This window comes from Eptatretus burgeri, chromosome 1 (assembly GCF_056783735.1).
Source record: "Eptatretus burgeri isolate ZD-2024b chromosome 1, Ebu_testis_v1, whole genome shotgun sequence".
NCBI lineage: Eukaryota > Metazoa > Chordata > Myxini > Myxiniformes > Myxinidae > Eptatretus > Eptatretus burgeri.
In genome coordinates this window covers 124,688,493-124,707,435 of record NC_140961.1, presented here as the reverse complement: position 1 = coordinate 124,707,435, position 18,943 = coordinate 124,688,493, and the positions used below count along the sequence as shown (strand labels likewise).

The following is an 18,943-nucleotide window of genomic DNA, read 5'->3' as shown; positions in this document are numbered from 1 at the left end:
CTGTCTTCTTCGCAGCAGATACTGCAGTGGTAGTGGTGAATGCTGCTCCACTAGTGCTTGATCCTGCAGTGCCAGTACTGGCAGTAGATACAGTGCCGTCCTTCTTGCTCGTTGTTAGAGTCTTGGCTACAGTTGGTTGCATTTTTCTTCGTACTTCTTCTTTGAAGAAGAGGCGAAGTGGCTCCCACTGTTCAATCAGCCTGTCTAGGCACTGACGAAGGGACAGCCACCTTGTTGCGACATGCTTCAGAATCTTGTGTGTCGGGGCATCACAGAGTTCTTGCAGTGCTTTCACTCCTTTGACGCGTTTACTACTTTTGTCCAAGTAGTAGTAAATATCGATGAGAAAGTCATCTAATTCAATGGGTAAGGCCTGAGCCGCCTTCTTGGCCGTATTGTGCATCATATGGCGAGGGCATCCCATGATGTAGCACTCTGGATTTTGTTTGTGGATATAAGCAGCGACTCCTTTGTGCTTGCCCACCATGACAGAGGCATTATCAGCACAAAAGGAAACACAATTTCCCCACAGAATTTTCCTGTCACTGAACTCATGATCAAGCAGTTTGAAAATGTTTTCTCCAGTGGAATCTTGTTTGCACGCAGGCAAACTTAGCAAACCTTGCTTCACAATCCCAGCACTGTTGTCATAGTACGAAATCAGGACAGGATATAGCTGGGCCTCACCACTGTCATTGCTACCGTCTGTAGCTAGGCTAAATGGAGCTAGTCTAGCAATATCGGCAATAGATGAAGCAGTAACATTTGACAACTCACCAATTATTGCTGAAGTTTTTGTTCTTGCACATCCATACTTTGAAGCAACTTTTGAATCTGGAAACATCTTTTGAAATAGAGGTCCAGCATGATCTGAGACTGATATGGGCAAGTTATGTTCCACAATAAATCCACTAAAGAGAAGTTCCGCTCGGGTAACATCCTCTTCCTCGCTTGTCCCTTGTTTGGTGAAATAATTCAGAAGTGTACCGGTACTCGTGCTCGAAGATCTCTCCTTTGCAATGTCCGTGTGCCGTTTGCTTCCAACGTGCTTCCGAATATCATCGCGACCTCCGTGCTCAACTGAAATATCAACGCTGCATACTGTACAATACGCATGATGAATTCCTCTTTCAGACTTTCGAATACACGGGTATTGGAGACTGTATTCGGTCTTGTACTTCTGAGACCATTTCTTGGTCTTCGTAAGCTTCTTTTCTGCCATTTCGTAATCAACATCGAGGGCTTGAAGCATCGGTAACTTCGAAGTCGATGTTCCACAGCTGCAGCGCGACTCGTAGAACTCTAGCGGCTGTTAAACACCGCACGGTGGTCGCGACCGCCGGGCTGGTACGGGGCCCAGCTGCATGCAGTGAGCGTATCGCATGCATATACACTGTGCATACATACCGCATGCACTGTATTGCACACATACCGCATGCACTAAATCTCAGTGCATGATCGCATAAGCGAGATCCAGACCCAATGTTTCGCTGCTCCTCATTTGAATTTGCAATTTTTTACGTACAATTTGGTAGCAGCGAACGTTATGGAGTTACCACATGCTATACGTAGCAGACGATGCTTTTCATTCAATTCTCATACTAGTACATTCTGATTAGTGAACAGTGCAAAAATATCAATTTCGGGAGGATAAGGATAGTGATCGTAAGGGCGGGAGTTTGGGTGAATTTTCGGAAGCCTCCCGATGAAATCGAGAGGGTTGGCATTGCTGTAACTGTGGTCAGTGGGAGCGGCTTGAGCACGAACTTTGCCGGCAAACGGAGTCGCACAATGGCAGCACGGAGCGGACTGATATTAATGGCACAGCACGAGGCGTGAGCTCCCAGTCACCGGTTCAAGGCACGTGGTCACGGCATGTGCCATGGCAGGCGTGGCAGGATGACTATGCGAGCATTGGCAGGCTTCAGGCACAATTGGGGGATGTCTTGGAAAAGGTGAAGCGTTATGAAGAATATATCGAGGAGGTGCAACGTGGAGTGGACGAGTCACAACGGCACGCAGATGCGCTTCAGAAAAATTACGTGTACGGGGGGACACAGCGATTGGACGATTTACTGGAACGAATTCGGTGGCAAAAACATGACTTGGCCATTAGAGTCGACAAATTACGTGGGAAAAAGAATTTGGTAGTGTTTTATACCCGTCAGTTGGAATATGCGAAGAGCAAACTGAACAAAAGAATAGAGGAACAGCAGATTGGTATCTCCCAGGAAAGGAAACAATGGGAGGAAGAATGGAAAACCGAGCTCGAAAAGAAACAAAAGGAGCACGACTTGGAAGTAAAACAATTAATGGAAAAATTATTGGAGCAAGCAAGGCGGTTCAAAGAACTGGAGGAGAGAGTGAGGGAAATACTGTTGGAAGAGAAAAAATGTGAACACGATGGGGAGTTGGAACAATTGAAGGAAGAGATAAGAACAGGCAATCAGGAAAGAGAAAGCCTAGAATGGAAGATAAAAAGAGGAGAGAGACAGCTCGAGGAAAGGTCGGAGGAACTGCTGGAAAAGTCAGAACAGTTCGAAGAACTGCAGGGAGAATTGAGGGAGGAAGGAGAAAGGAAAACAAAGCTCGAAAAGGAAAAACGCAAACAAGATGGAGAATTGGAACTACTGAAGCGAGAGGTAAGGGCAAGCCAGTTTAAAAGAGAAATCCTGGAAGGGGAGATAAGAATGGGAAAGGAATGGCAGAAAAAACTAAATGAATACAGTAAAAAAAGGGACGAATTGAGGAGGGAAGCGGTGGAAAGAAGAGATGAAATGAGTGAAGAAGCACGCAAATTGAGAAAGGAATTGGAAACAAAAACTTCTGAGATACTGAAACACGAAAACAAAGAAAGAGGATTACAAGACGAACTGAGGATGTTAAAAGAGGAAAGGAAGAGAACAGAGAATGAAACGTTAAGGAACCACACTGAGCAGATTGAACAATTAGAAGCCAAAGCAAAGTCGGAGTGTGCGGAGATGAGAAAGCAATTGGAAAAGAAAGCTTCTGAGTTACAGAAACACCAAAACAAAGAGAGGGAATTACAAAACGAGTTGAGGATGGTGAGAGAAGAAAGAACGACAGCAGAGAATGAAACGTTAAGGAACCACACTGTACAGATCGAACAGCTGGAAGCGAAGGCCAGATTAAAGAATGAGGAACAAGAAAGAGTACGGAAAGAACAAGGAATGAGACAGGAGAAGGAAATCAGCCAACTGAAGGAAACCACGAGATTGCAGAATGAGATGCAAGAAAGAGTAATGATGGAAGAACGAATCAGACAGGAGAAGGAAGTCGGCCAACTGAAAGAAATAACGAGATTGCAGAATGAGGAACAAGGAAGACAGTGGAATAGGAAATACAAAGAACAAGGAATGAGACAGGAGAAAGAAATCCGTCAATTGAAGGAAACGATGAGATTGCAGAACGAGGAACAAGAGAGACAGTGGAATGAAAAACTGAAAGAGTGTGAATTTGAAACTGAACGACAAAAGGAAAAAAATAGGTTGGAATACGAGGACAAGTTGAAGGAGCAAGGAATGAAGCAGGAAGGAGAAATCAGGAGATTGAAGGACACAAGGAGATTGGAGAGGGAAGAACGAGAGGAACAATGGAATAGAAAACAAAAAGAACATGAATCTGAGGTTGACCAATTGAAAGAAAAGCTGAGGCTGGAGTACGAGGAGATAGACAAACAACAGCGAATGAAACACAAAATGGAGATGAACCAAATGAAGAAAACCATGAAACTGGATAAGGAAAGACAGGAGAGGAAACGAGGAAGAGTAATTAGACAGCAGCAAATGAAACACAAAAAGGAGATTAACCAAATGAAGAAAACCATGAAACTGGAGAAGGAAGGACAGGAGAGGAAACGAGGAAGAGTCATGAGAGAACAGCGAATGAAACACAGGAAGGAAATGAGCCAATTGAAAGAAACATTGAGATTGGAAAACAAAGAGCAGGAGGAACAGTGGGAGAGAAAACAACAACTATATGAGTGTGAAATTGAACAACTAAAACGGAGAGCGAGATTGGAGTCAACGGAGATTGAGGAGCTCCGGAGGGAGAACGAACAGCTAATGGGGCTCAGAGAGAAAGAACGACTCAGATGGGAAGGAAAGAGGAACCAGGAAGAGACAGAAATAAGGAACAAGGATAGAAAATGTATAGAGACACGGGAGACAAGAGACGAGGTGAAAGGAATTACGAGGGAGAGAAAAGAACAATTAATACGGAAAGCAAGGATGAGGTACGCGGAGATCGTGAAAGAGCAAGGAGTGAAAAACAGGGAAGGACGGGAGCGACTGAAGGAGAAAGCAAGGTTGACCTACATAAAGATAAGGGAAAGACGCCAGAAAGAAGCAGAGACCAATAGACACGAGGAGACGACAGAAAGAATAAAATGTATAGAGACACGGGAGATAGAGGGTGAATTGGACAAGGTTAGTGACGCACACACACACACAGAGGTAGTGGAGGACCATGAGGGGGAGCTGGCGGACTGGGTGGAGACCCAGTGCGAGCAGCTTTATGGCCTCCTCCAGGAACGACGGGAGGGAGTATGCCCCCTTGAGGCGAGTCACGACCAGGTGAGTTCGGTCGTGCTTTGCGAGGTTGGGGGGACGAGTGCTGCGAACGGGTGCACGGAAAGCTTGGGGGGTATAGAGGCCCCGGAGACCCTTGTGGGGACACAAATCCACAGTGTGGTTGTCCCTGTGTGTGTGGTGCAAGGTGTGAGTGCGTCCCCGTGTGTGGAAGCGACCCCGTGTGTGAGTGGTGTGGTGGCGATGGTGCCAGAGTACGTGCTTCCCAGCACGCCGTGTGTGATGAGGCACCGCGGTTGAGTGCCCCCGCGTGTATGAGTGGGGCACGGAGTGTGGATGAGGCACCGCGGGTGAGTGCCCCCGCGTGTGTAAGTAGTATGGTTTGTGTGAGTAGTGAGGAACGCGTGAGTGAACGGCCGAGTGCAAGGGAGACCGTGTGTGTGAGAGAGCGGTATGTAAGGGAGATGTCGGTGGGCATGCGGGAGCACGCAGCCGCGTCTCCCGGGGTGAATGTAATGGAATGGAGTGTTTGCGTCGTTACACGCGGGAGTGCGTGTGTGGAATGGAGGCGACGACGACGACAGAGGAAAGAAAGCCGAGTAGCGGCTGTAGTTGTTTCGGGGACCGTGCCGGGTTCACCCAGCAGTGAGCACGAGGTCCGTGCTGTGCAACGCACGAGACCCCCACGTGCTCGCTTGCGAGAGTGAAGTCCCGGTCCGGAAACGCACGCGGTGGATTTGCCGATCCCGCGGACGGACAAAGTTTAGGCAGGTAAACGGATTTGGACCGGACGGGTTCTCCACGCGATCGTGTGTGTTAAGCTCCAACGGGCAAAGCACATGTGTTCGCGTGGGGAACCCCTCGAGACGTGGGGCTTGTGTTTTTTTATGCGCACGGTGACGTCATGGCTGCACGTGGGGTTGGAATCCGGCAGGAGGGGTATCCCTGCCGGATGGTACCGTGAAGGAGGGACGAGGAACACGTGCAGCTGCATGACGTCACGGGCAGGTGTAAAGTGCGCGAGCTCTGAGTTGCCGCGCTGGTGCTGCGCAGGTAAAGAAAAAAAAAAAGGAAGCAAGCCTCACTTTCGGGTGCACAGGATTCCTGGGCAAGGGGTGGAAGACCCCCTTGACCTGGGCACAGGATGGAAACTAGTTAGGGGGAAGGGTTAGCTTAGTTAGACCGACTTCATGGGGCAGGGGTAAGTCCTCATGGAGTCCGTGGAATGGATTAGTTAGAGGGATTGTAGCCAGATTTAGGTGGGGAAATTGATTAAAGAAATTAGGAGACAGTGACAGACCTGTGAATGTGTAGAGGGGACGTAGCTTAGCTACGAAGGTTCAAAGGAACGTGCTGTAGTTTAAGGGACGACGTGGGAGCACGAGTTAGTTAGGGGAGGTAGTTAGAAGGATGGCAGAGTTCAGCGGTGTGTGTGTTGAAGAGTTGGAGAGTTGTGAGGTGAGTACATGGTGAGTGAGTGAGGCCAGCGGGTCTGTGTGTGTGGAGCGAATGGGGAATGCATGGTGCGATGAGTGATTGGGGGGAGGAGTGACTCCCGCCCAAGGGACCCCGGGGTCAGAGTAAAGTGAGTTAGCTGGGTTAGTCAAATTAACAAAAATGGAGGTCGTTTTGCTGTTGGTGGGAATGTAGGCTCCAAACCCATTTGGAGGGGTGCAGGAGCCCTGTTGACGGGCTTGGGAGTGTGGCTGCGAAAGGTGAGTATCGCTGAGTGGGTACCCCGGGCACCAGGCTAGTCGGCCGCGGTAGGCCAAGGGCCCATGGGGGGCCGGGATAGCGTAGTGGGCACGGGTGCACCTGCTTGGTGCGGGGGCCCGGGGCGCCATTAGCCGCGTGGGCAGTGTTGTGGGCAAGGGTGACCCTCGGAAAGGGGCCTGGGAAGCCAGCCTGCCACGTGTGCGTTTCAGGGGAGGTGCCATAGGGGGCACTCCCCGGTGTTAGGGAGCTGGTAGGCTCGGAGGCAGTGCAGTGCCCGGGGGTGCCATAGCGGGAGATTCGGCAGAGGGTCGTGCCTGCCAAAGGGAGCCACGTGTCCCAGCCAGGAGACCGTGTGAGGGCACGGAGCGAAAATTGGGGGGCGAGGCCCGAAATTGTGAGGACACCAACACAGGCGACAGGAATCTGGGTTTATAGAACCAATAGTTTAAGCGCGAGGCGCTTGTTGAAAGCCCCGGGGTAGTTTAACAGTTAATGGTTAGGGTAGATTAGGAAGTGTACCCCTCCGCACCATCCATCCCCTCGCTCTCGTTGTGGGCCGCTGGACCCACTTTGGTTATAGATCGCTGAACTCTGGGGAGGCCATCCTGAGGCTTCGTTGGGCCTCGACACAGGACGTTAGCTCTCCCTTACTCCCCTCCGCGAAGGGAACGTAGGGGTTGGGAGTAGGCTAGGTGACAGGATAGGTTAGCCGAACAAGGACGATAAAGGGGGTTAGGGGACGATTTATAGGGGGAAGTAAAAATAAAAAAAAAATAAGCTGGGGCTAAATTGGGGTTTGACAAATTAAGGGAGTGGGGATGTACAGTGACAGGCAAAGGCGATAGGTTGGGAGGGAGACAGGTAGGTAGGTCCGAGCCCGCCTTCCGAGTGGCCAGCACCACCGCACTCCCTCCACCAACCTCCACTGAACGGCAAAGGCTGGCCAGCTTCATCTGCTGGCTGTGTTGCTGCAAGGCCTGTGCCGGCCCACTTCATCTGCCGGCTGGCTGTTTTTCTTCAAGGCCTGTGCCGGCCCACTTCATCGGCAGCTGTTGTTGTGCTGCAAGGCCTGTGCCGGCTGGATCGTCTGCAGCTGCTGTGCTGCAAGGCCTGTGCCGGCCAGTTCATCTGCCGGCTGTGTTTGCCTGCAGCGGCCTTCTTCTGCGGGCTGTGTTTGCCTGCTGCCTTTGCCATGCCCACTGCCCCTGCTCACCAGCCCCCGTTCAATTTTTGCTTTGCCCCCCCTGTTCATTGCCATGTGCGCCAGGATCAAGACAACAGTTTGCAAGCTGCAAGAACTGCCCTGTTGGCAGCTACAACACGGGCCTGCAGTGGTGGCCCGTGCACCGTGTTTGTGTTCATGCATCCATTCGTTGTGCTCATTGCGTGTGCCACTTGAGCTGGCACGGAGACTGCGTTGTGCAGCCCATGCACCGTTGTGGTTCACTGCGTTCAGTTCAAAAGGGAAGGCCTTGGACTGCGTGTGAGCAGCCAGCCACGTTCCCTGTCACCTGCATTGTTTTGAGCCAGAGACTGCATGCGGGCAGCCTGGCTCCCTGCTAACTGCTTTTCTTTTGCAGAGTTCATTGATCCTGGGCCATGGTTTAGTGTAAAATTTGTAAGTTAAGGTTAAGATGTACTGTAAATATGAGTGCGCCCCCGGCATGTCTGTCCTAGCGCCGGCAATTTTATTTAAGTCGTCCGTGTGAGTGAGTTTGTTTAGGTAGTTACGCAGCCCTCAGGTTATTTATTTTGGGGACACGAATACCATGAATGTCGCACTCAGGGATCCGTAGGTAAAATGTACTAGGGGAAAACTACACATGATGGCACACGAAAATTTGACGACTCGGGACGAGTCTGTAAAAAGGGGAGGGGGTAGTGTTGTGGTTGACGAAATTCGCACACCACCATTCAGGTCCCTTAGGTGAGATATCTCCGTAAGTATATGTGTAGTTAGGCCCAAACCCGTTGTCTAGTGGGAATACATGTCATTCATGCGTGCTGCGACTCTTCAGGATAGCCGTTTTTCTTTTACTATCTTTATTTTGGACCAACCGCCATTATTACCACCACCAACCACGTCTCAACAGTCATCACCACATCAACCACCCACCACAACGCCGCTTCACCACAACAGCCATGACCTTTACCGTCACACCTCGCAACCGTCGCATCGCCACCGTTCTTGCGCCGCTTGTGGGTACCGGTATTGGACTCGTGCAGGGCGCGCGCCAAACAGCGTGTACAAAACCACGGACTTTCCGCAGAAAAACGGATCAAAAACGACTCACGCCCACTTTTGTTCCGTCCAATCGGTGAGCGAGGGGCGATTTGGCCCCGCCTCCAGGGCGTTGGAGGGCGGTCGCTATATGCAAATTCATGGATCAAAAAGCATTCACGCCCACTTTTTCTCGGGCCAATGGGGAGCGAGGTGAAAGGTCGAAGGCAGGGGGTCAAAGGCGAAGCCACGGGGCTTATATAAGCGACCGCGTTCGTCAGTTGAGTTCTGAGTGCAGTTGGGAGTTCGCGGAGTCGGAGTGAAGAGGACGGAGCTGTGGAGAGGCGGCGGCGGCGAAGGCAGATGAGGGGGTGCTCGCGTCGGTGCCGGGAGCTGCACACCAGAGAGGCCAGCAACGCGACCGAGGTGGAGGAGGAGACGCTCGCCGCGGGACCCGAGACAGGGTTATATCCTCCTTTCCCCAAGCATCAGCAACCCCCTCCTGTTTCCCCCCGCGCTGAGATAGTGCGACAAAGGGGGCCCCCTTCCCACCCCTGCCGGACACTGTCCGCGAGGCCCGCGGAGTTGAGGCACCACCGCCGCTCCGCGTCTCATCATCAGACGGGTAGGCCCGACACGGTCTCGGCCCCAGGCCCGCCTACCCCCTCATCCTGGAGGGTGGTTCTCTTTTCTTTTGCTTTGGGAATGTGTGTTGTCGGCGCCGTCTGTGAAGTAAAATTGTATAAGTGTTGCCGTGTGCTCGCGTAGTCGGTATTAGATCTGCATTGTCGCATTTGCTTTTTGTCTTCTTCTTTTCTATGTGCTTTTGGTGGAATTGTATATGTGTGCTTTCCGTTCATCGCGAATAAATGTGCTTTATGTTGAACTGTTTTCCCGCTTCGCTTCGTCATTTCTTTCATTGAATCCTCATCTTGCTTCACGTAAAGGGTTGGTAGTGGGCTGAATACGCCCGATAATTAATCGAACCGTCGAGGCCGACGATAACACCGCTCGGTTATCCCGATAGTACGGAACGGGTCGCTTAAGTGGCCCGTGTCCGAAGTCGACCTGCGGCGAGGTGCGATTGCCCGGTCTATCCTCTGTGTGGGTACTTAGGTAGGTCGAATTTGGCGAGCAACCCTATCCCACGCGGGGGCCGATTGGCTCGATCGCGGTGAGACCGAAAGGTCCACCCGTGACTGGTTCCCGGCGTTAGTCCGAGAGGGTCACGACTGGATTGTCCGTCCGGTGGGCGACGTGCCGCGATTCGAGTTACGTGGCCGTCAGCACGCCGGCGGGCGCGAATCCGCGACAATATATACATTATCAATCATATCCTCATATACATCACTTGTCTTAATTTCTAATATAAAACTATCTGTATCCATATATAACAATGACACATTATCCTTGTACTTTTATTTTAAATTATTATAGTAATAGTCATACATTAACAACTTTGACAAGTCAAGAATTGATGTTCCGATATAAATAGGTTATCCATTTCAATACGCTCTTTTTTTCAAATGAATAGCACAAAAGTTATCTGAAAACACCTCCGCTCGCTCAAAACTTGGTCTATTAATTAACTTTGAAGCCTGTTTCCAAGATGCAGCAAGTCTTATGTTTTGTCGATTCCTAACATTTTCCATCGTCTTTCCAAATACAGCATTATTCATTAATTTATAAGTCCTTCTCAAGATCTGTTTTTGCTTCTGTTCTCATTTTTGCATTAAAATCAATATACTTCTTCAACCAATGACTGTTTAAATTTCAAAATCCTATGAATTTTCCTCACTCTCAACCCAGCAGATAAATATTGTCTCAAGTTCCTTTGATGCAAAACATAACTTTCTTTATCATTTAATGTAGTAAGTGTTTTTTTTCTGGAGATTTACCTTTTATATTAAATGACTGTTGGTAATCACTTAACCATTCTTTCCTTGGACTTTCTTTATCAGGGGCATAAGGAAGGTCTTTATGTTTGTGATGAAGTTCTTCTGGATATTTTAAATCAACCTCAAAATTACATTCATTTAACTTCATCCAATTCTTTTTGAGAGGAGACAACAATGTCTTGTAAAACTTTTTCATATTGTTTTTCTTTAACCCTTTTAAGTTTTCCATAAGGTAAAGATTGAGATGTCGCCCACCCATACAAATTGTTAGCATCATAATACATCAGGTAAGAGTTGTCTTCATTCTTATTATAATCATGAAGATATTTGTAATTTGCTTTTGCATATCTCTTGGAACACACTTGATATTCCTCCTCTTTTTGCCTTCTCTATCATTCAAAGCATATCTTTATCACTGATTAATTCCAAATCCTGTTTTGTCATTTTTAACAAGGCATTCCAAGCCAAACCCGGGGTTGTGTAATAGTGAGCGGGGTCTAATCCATAAGAATTTTTATTATGACAGACTGTTCTAAAAGTTTCAAACACATCAGCCAATAACAATACATCAGTTTTAAGATACAAATCATGATATTCTCCAAGATTCTTTATATTAAACTTCTCCCAAACCTTTTTAGCTTGTGTATAATCTTCATCAGAAATATGAGTATTATTCAACTTGCGATAGAAACTTTCCCTTGAAGGAAGTTGTGTTTCTTTAAACTTCTCAAATTAATCCATGTAGTCACATGGATATATTCCCTTTTGTGATAAGAGATCAATCTCTTCTTGATTTGAGAAATGTGATTTAAGATCCGGTACATTTTTAATATTTGATGCTAAGTTAGAAAATGGACTTGCCATAAGCTTGTATGTGTCAAGAAATCTGATATGGGTTATGGGGGATGTATGAATTGTTTTTGTGAATGAGATGTATTTTTGATCTGTGTTAGGAATGGCAGAAATATCTCCAGATGTCTTTGAAAGTTAATTTATAAATAGATGTCTTCATGAGCGTTATTGTGTAGAAAGACAGGAATAAAGTTTGGGGGCTTGTAATTAAGATTACAACGGGAATGAGCTGGACCTCTATATTTACCAGTAAGATTACAATGATCCCGAACTTTGACCTCTCCCTCAATTTTCTCCTCACAAATATGACAGATACTATTCTTTCTCACTTCCTTTTTCTCTCCCTTTGTTAATGACATTGGTTTATAGGTTTCAACCATTATTTATCTTTGTCTTATGCAGTCTTTTTCCAATCATCTTACAAACTCCTCTGAGGCATCTTCTTCTCTGTAAAGATCTAACTTGTTGTATTCATCACCAACAGATGATTTGATATAATAACAGAAACCACAAGGAGTACGTTTTCGGTATTTATTTGTGTATGATTTATTTGGATTTGAAGAAACCGTATCTATCTTTTCAAGGATACTTTCAAAATCACCATAAATCACAGACGGATGTTTATTATGAGAGTGATGATAGTATCTCTGTTGGAACAGAAGACAGTTATGATACTGAGAGTTTGTGTTCAAACGATAGTTATGAAAGTAGTTTTATAGATGATTGTGAAAGCACCAATGAAAGTACCGAAGATGAATTTTGTTTGTAGTAAAGTTTTACTTTAGAAATATGAATAGTTTACTAGATTTTGACCCTCTTGAATTTCTTGATTCTCCACATGACAAATTTGAGAATTGTCCTGCATGTGAAAGAGGGGGATTAAACACAGAGTCAAAAGCCTATAAACAATATGTTCTGTGATTATCTTCTAATTAATGATAATAAAAAATATAAAAAGGAATACAAGTCTTTGAGATTTACACCAAAAATGAATTACTTTACAAGATTGATTCGAGAAATGAATATAAAGTATGAGGGTGATAATACACCTCATATTACAAGATTAATTACAATTACAAGGTGATTACAAGAGAAGATACTGAAGAAATGATGACCATGTTTCGTGGATTGATGATTTATATTATCAACGATTGTCATTTTCAGGGAAATATCAACACAAGATATTGCATAAATAAAATAATGGATTATCTTGAAATTAAACCTGAACTTCAGATAAAACATAGTTTCCAAAAAAGCCAATAAAAAATTAAATAACCTGTTTTCCAAATATATAAATGAATCATTTTTTTACCCATTTGGGAAATTTTTATCTGACAATTTGGAATCCGTGTCGTTGGCTATGACCCTTTTGCTTCCGTTTTTTTTTTTTGCTTCCGGTTTTTTTTTTTGCTTCCGGTTTTTTTTTTTTTTGCTTCCGGTTTTTGTCATGGGGAATGATGCATGCCGGGAGATAAAGGCATCGTCGGAGACATGAAAGACCCAAATATCAGAGATGGTGTATATTTCCTCCACTGATTTTAATAAAGATATCTCCCACATCATCAAAAAATAATTTTTAATCGTGATTTACATTATTTGATCGCTGATCCCGAATCCAGGCCAAAGTAACTGGAAATTGCGTATACAGTTGTGAACAAGTTATAGGTAAAGTCAGACGCGAATGTAAGAAGAATTCTACATTCGCTTCTAGTATTAATTTTTTTAGATGAGATCCTGTTCTCGGCGGTGTAGTTGTCGTTGTGAAGGTAATATTTTTTTTTTCAGATGAGATCCGGTTCTCGGCGGTGTACTTGTCGTTGTGAAGGTAATGTTGAGGTAATATTAATTTTTTTAGATGAGATCCTGTCCTAGGCGGTGTAGTTGTCGTTGTGAAGGTAATGTTGAGGTAATATTTTTTTTTTTAGATGAGATCCTGTTCTCGGCGGTGTAGTTGTCGTTGTGAAGGTAATGTTGAGGTAATATTAATTTTTTTAGATGAGATCCTGTCCAAGGCGGTGTAGTTGTCGTTGTGAAGGTAATGTTGAGGTAATATATTTATTTTTGCAGATGAGATCCTGTTCTCGGCGGTGTAGTTGTTGTGAAGGTCATGTTGAGGTAATATATTTTTTTTTCAGATGAGATCCTGTTCTCGGCGGCGTAGTTGTCGTTGTGAAGGTAATGTTGAGGTGATATTTATTTTTTCAGATGATATCCTGTTCTCGGTGGTGTAGTTGTTGTTGTGAAGGTAATGTTGAGGTAATATTTACTTTTCAGATGAGATCCTGTTCAAGACGGTGTAGTTGTTGTTGTGAAGGTAATGTTGAGGTAATATTTATTTTTTCAGATGAGATCCTGTTCTAGGCAGTGTAGTTGTCGTTGTGAAGGTAATGTTGAGGTAATATTTTTTTTTTCAGATGAGATCCTGTTCTAAGCGGTGTAGTTGTTGTTGTGAAGGTAATGATGAGGTAATATTATTTTTTTCAGATGAGATCCTGTTCTCGGCGGTGTAGTTGTCGTTGTGAAGGTAATGTTGAGGTAATATTTATTTTTTCAGATGAGATCCTGTTCAAGGCAGTGTAGTTGTTGTGTAGGTAATGTTGAGGTAATATTAATTTTTTCAGATGAGATCCTGTTCTAGGCGGTGTAGTTGTCGTTGTGAAGGTAATGTTGAGGTAATATTTATTTTTTCAGATGAGATCCTGTTCAAGGCAGTGTAGTTGTTGTTGTGTAGGTAATGTTGAGGTAATATTAATTTTTTCAGATGAGATCCTGTTCTAGGCGGTGTAGTTGTCGTTGTGAAGGTAATGTTGAGGTAATATATATTTTTTCAGATGAGATCCTGTTCAAGGCGGTGTAGTTGTCATTGTGAAGGTAATGTTGAGGTAATATATTTTTTCAGATTTGATCCTGTTCTGGGCGGTGTCGTTGTTGTTGTGAAGGTAATGTTGAGGTAATATATATATATTTTTTATTTAGATGAGATCCTGTTCTAAGCGGTGTAGTTGTTGTTGTGAAGGTAATGTTGAGGTAATATTTATTTTTTCAGATGAGATCCTGTTCTAGGCGGTGTAGTTGTTGTTGTGAAGGTAATGTTGAGGTAATATGCAGTAGTGTTATCACGGTTCTAGAAATGCACAAATAATTAATTTGATCTATAGTATACCCAATCACACCTTTATGTCTGAAAAATTAACATCAAAACTAGAGAGTACATACTCTAGCAGTTTTAAGTTTACCTAATTTTATAACAAAGATATCTCCAGCATCATCAAAAAATAATTTTTAATCGTGATTTACATTCTTTGATCGCTGATCCCGAATCCAGGCCGAAGTAACCGGAAATTGCAGCATCGAATATAAGAAGAATTCTAAGTTCGCTTCTGGGCTTTGCCTATTCCATATTATTTTGATTGAACACTTAATAATTAGTCCATGAGAGTAGATTGGGTTTCCAAATCAATACATGTTTGAGCAAGCCTGGTGTTGGCTTAGTGGTTAGGGTGGTGGCTTGGGATCCTCGGGTCCTGAGTTCAACCCCCGTTGGCCACTGAATTAATATACACCAGGAGGTTGACTCAGCCTGTCATCCTTCCGAGGTCGGCAAAATGAGTACCAGTGTGTACTGGTAAGGGGGACACTGCATCAGCGGCAAAGTCGCGTCCCAACCAATGATGCAACCAGCAGCCACAAGCTGCACTCGATAGAGAGAATACGTGTTTGAATCAGCCGAACAAAATGGTGAATTAAGGCCCCAAGAAGCTGACAGAGGGCTGACCAAGGATGACGCCTGCTGAAGAATAATTAAATAAGGCCGTTAATTATCTTCAAAAGAGGTGTTTAAATTGATATGACCCAAACACCCAATTGTCATTCATGCACTCCCATGGAGTTCCCTCAGTATGCATGAAAAGTTTCAGGCTGCTCGGTTTCATGGTTTTAGAGGACACACACACACACACACACACACACACACACACACACACACACACACACACACACACACACACACACACACACACACACACACACACACACACACTTTCAGCGGGTCACCTCCATCCACGACCACAGTTCGCTGCCCACTCGGCCCACGTGCAGTATGAGGGTTGTTGCACCTTCACCCCAAGGAGTTTGATGATGTTGGTCAAGGCAAGCAAGACCCACAACTGCAGACAGAGAAAACTTGCGGATGATACCCTGGAACAGAAAACCACGTCAAGTTAATGAAACCAATGGCAAGTGCAAGCTGCCACAGTTGATTGTATGTTAATGAGTCAGGGTCGAGGCTCCGAGTAACCAATCAACAGCCTGGGTTCTCGATCCTTCTGACCACCCTCGGCGTCATGATGGTTTTTATCACATTCAATGACCCTCAACCGACCAATCTACCACATCAAGAGATCATGTTGTGCTCGGCTCGTTGTTGTCCAACCTTCAGGACCTTGGGTTCACGACCATTCGATAATTAAGAAGCACTTACAGTCTCCACACAGGAAAGGAAAACCAACAAACAAACAAGCAGTCATACATTGGTACTTACGAAATCGTCAACTTGAGCTCTGATCTTGTCTAATAAAAGCTGTCTCTCGAGAAGGTAGCGATGCAAACCAGAAGTTTCTACGATGATTCTGTACCAAACCATCAAAAATCGATTGTTTGACCTCACTGTGACCTTGACCTTTGACCGATTTTGACCAAAATCTAATCAGCCCAAGCCATCACCCTCCTGAATCACGTGGTGTAATTTGACATTGGTAGCTTCTTCTGTTCTCGAGTTACCGAGGATTAACGTAACGTAAAGGTCACACTCGACGGCCCCCCAACTCGAAAGGACGTCGGGGCGAGCGCGATGATGTCAGCGCACACACGCAAAACCTTTACGTGACTCACCGACACGTCTGCTCGAGCGCGCTGCGCCATGTGACAAGCCATGACGCGGCGGGTGAAATATTTCTTAAATAATCTTAAAACGTCTCCAAAACATCCGATTTTTCCCAGAATCTCGACAATCGAATGTTAAGCGTCCTATGCGATCGCAAAAACCGAAGACAAAATTAAAATTGAAGTTAAAATGAACTCGAAACGTCGACCGAAGCAAAAATACTCCATTTCTCCACAGGAATTTACGGAATTATTTAATATTATTTTATAACACTGAAATTTTTAAAACAACCATAACTCGATGAATTGACACACAAATTCCGCCGAACTTACCTCGATCTTCCCAACTCACGCTCCGTCAACAATACCTGTGGTGGCTTTTCTCGAGTTATCATGTTTTGGATGTTTGACCTCACTGTGACCTTGACATTTGACATTTTGACCAAAATCTAACCAGCGCTAGCCATCACCCTCCTGAATCATGTGGTGTAATTTGACATTGGTAGCTTCTTCCGTTCGAGTTATCGTGCCTACAAAACAAACACACAAACACACGGAGGACGGAAGTCATCAATATACTTCCAAAATCTTTAGATTTCGTAAGTAACAAGCAGTCATAGACTGGTACTTACGAAATCATCAACTTAACCTCTGACCTTGTTGAATAAAAGCTGTCTCTTGGGAAGGTAGCGACGCAAACCAGAAGTGTCTACGATGATTCTGTACCAAACCTCAAAAATCGAATGTTTGACCTCACTGTGACCTTGACCTTTGACCGATTTTGACCAAAATCTAATCAGCGCTAGCCACCACCCTCCTGAATCACGTGATGTAATTTGACATTGGTAGCTTCTTCCGTTCTCGAGTTATAGCTTTTTTTTGGATGTTTGAAGTTACTGTGACCTTGACCTTTGACCGATTTTGACCAAAATCTAATCAGCGCTAGCCATCACCCTCCTGAATCACGTGGTGTAATTTGACATTGGTAGCTTCTTCCGTTCTCGATTTATCGTGCCTACAAACAAACAAACAAGCAGTCATAGACTGGTACTTACGAAATCTTCAACTTGACCTCTGACGTTGTCTAATAAACGCTGTCTCTTGGGAAGGTAGCGACGCAAACCAGAAATGTCTACGATGATTCTGTACCAAACCATCAAAAATCGAATGTTTTGGATGTTTGACCTCACTGTGACCTTGACCTTTGAGCGATTTTGACCAAAATCTAATCAGCGCTAGCCACCACCCTCCTGAATCACGTGGTGCAATTTCACATTGGAAGCTTCTTCCGTTCTCGAGTTATTTTTTGGATGTTTGACCTCACTGTGACCTTGATCTTTGACTGATTTTGACCAAAATCTAATCAGCACTAGCCATCACCCTCCTGAATCACGTGGTGTAATTTGACATGAGTAGCTTCTTCCGTTCGCGTTATCTGTACCAAACCATCAAAAATCGAATATTTGACCTCACCGTGACCTTGACCTTTGACCGATTTTGACCAAAATATAATCAGCACTAGCCATCACCCTCCTGAATCACGTGGTGTAATTTTACATTGGTAGCTTCTTCCCTTCTCGAGTTATCGTGCCTACAAACAAACAAACAAACAAACAAACAGAAACGGAAGGCATCAATATACTTCCGAAATCTTTAGATTTCGTAAGTTACAAGGCAGCAGCTCCTCTCGAGCGCCCTCTGCAGAGCGTGTGACGTCACGTCACAACCCAGTGGCCTCTCCTCGAGCGCCCTCTACAGAGCGTGTGACGTCACGTCACAACCCAGTGGCCTTCCCTCCCCTTCCCTGCCCTCCCACCTCGGCCCGCCCGCCATCGCGCCCCTTCTCCTATCCAAGACGGTGTTGTCGAGAGGCCGCGATGCGGCAGCGCTCGTTCTGAGAGTCCGGGTCCAGTGGAGATCGTTTGAGCCCCAGGGCTCGGCCGAGCTGGTGGGTAGTCCGAGCCGGGTCGGACCCGATCCTCACCGGGCCCCACGGTTACCCCCCTCCTCCTCCTCCTCCTCCTCCCGGCGTGCCTGCGTGGCCGCGTCCGCCGCACGACGTAACCGCGCCATCGCGGGTCTCTGTCTCTCTCTCCCTCTCTATCTCTCTCGTCATACACAGGACAATCTCACACACCTTATCCTCCTCACCCGTTGGACGCGGCTCTCCTCAGTTCGTTCGCCTTCCTACCAACACGTCGTTTATCCTTAGGCACAACCACCACCACTACTACAACCACCACGACCACAACCACCACCACCTTTTCCTCCCCTGTTTTTCTACCACCCTCTGTGCGATCATCTCAATTTCAGGACCTTCGTACATGTTTGTTTCCTTTTGTTTGTTTGTTTTTTACCTCCTTTCCGCCGGTCGTTCCACAGGGCCGCCGCCATCATGCGGCCATTGCCGATGTCCCTGATCTCGAGTGTGCATTTTGATGTTGTTTTTGGAATTTTTCAGGTCCGACATTGGCGTCTGTGAATGGATATGATATCGTTTTCCTTGGTTATTGTGCGGAGCACAGCTGTGCACGGGCTTATCAACACACGCAGCTCGTGGTGAGGAAGATGTGCATGATGAGGAGAAAAACGGGATTGTGGAGTTGGGCAGCAGAGTGTGGTGGTGTGGAGTTGGACAGGAAAGTGGGGTGGCGTGAAGCTGGGTAGAAGAGTGTGGTGGCGTGGAGTTGGGCAGCAGAGTGTGGTGGCGTGAAGTTTGGTAGAAGAGTGTGGTGGCGTGGAGTTGGACAGAAGAGTGTGGTGGTGTGGAGTTGGGCAGGAAAGTGGGGTGGCGTGAAGCTGGGTAGAAGAGTGTGGCGGCGCGG

The 18,943-nt window shown here is 45.9% G+C and overlaps 1 protein-coding gene and 1 long non-coding RNA gene across 4 annotated transcripts in view; one reads left to right on the top strand and one right to left on the bottom strand.

The window, feature by feature from the left end:
• The window catches only part of LOC147035341 (uncharacterized), a 37,718-nt gene extending 19,627 nt beyond the window's left edge, over positions 1–18,091 (bottom strand). Inside the window, exons 1-2 of the long non-coding RNA XR_015062177.1 lie at positions 17,935–18,091; positions 15,291–15,434 (exon numbers count right to left, since the gene is read on the bottom strand). This is a non-coding gene — a long non-coding RNA (uncharacterized LOC147035341). The remainder of the gene's footprint in view (positions 1–15,290; positions 15,435–17,934) is intronic.
• LOC147035340 (glucocorticoid modulatory element-binding protein 2-like) overlaps positions 17,916–18,943 on the top strand; it is a 151,119-nt gene continuing 150,091 nt past the window's right edge. For 2 of the 3 annotated variants that reach the window (XM_085896911.1, XM_085896902.1), the window contains exons 1-2: positions 17,954–18,066; positions 18,580–18,677. The gene's annotated coding sequence lies outside the window, so the exon portion shown is untranslated. Of the gene's footprint in view, positions 18,067–18,579; positions 18,678–18,943 lie in introns of all 3 variants that reach the window. The other variant, XM_085896892.1, reaches the window with a different exon arrangement.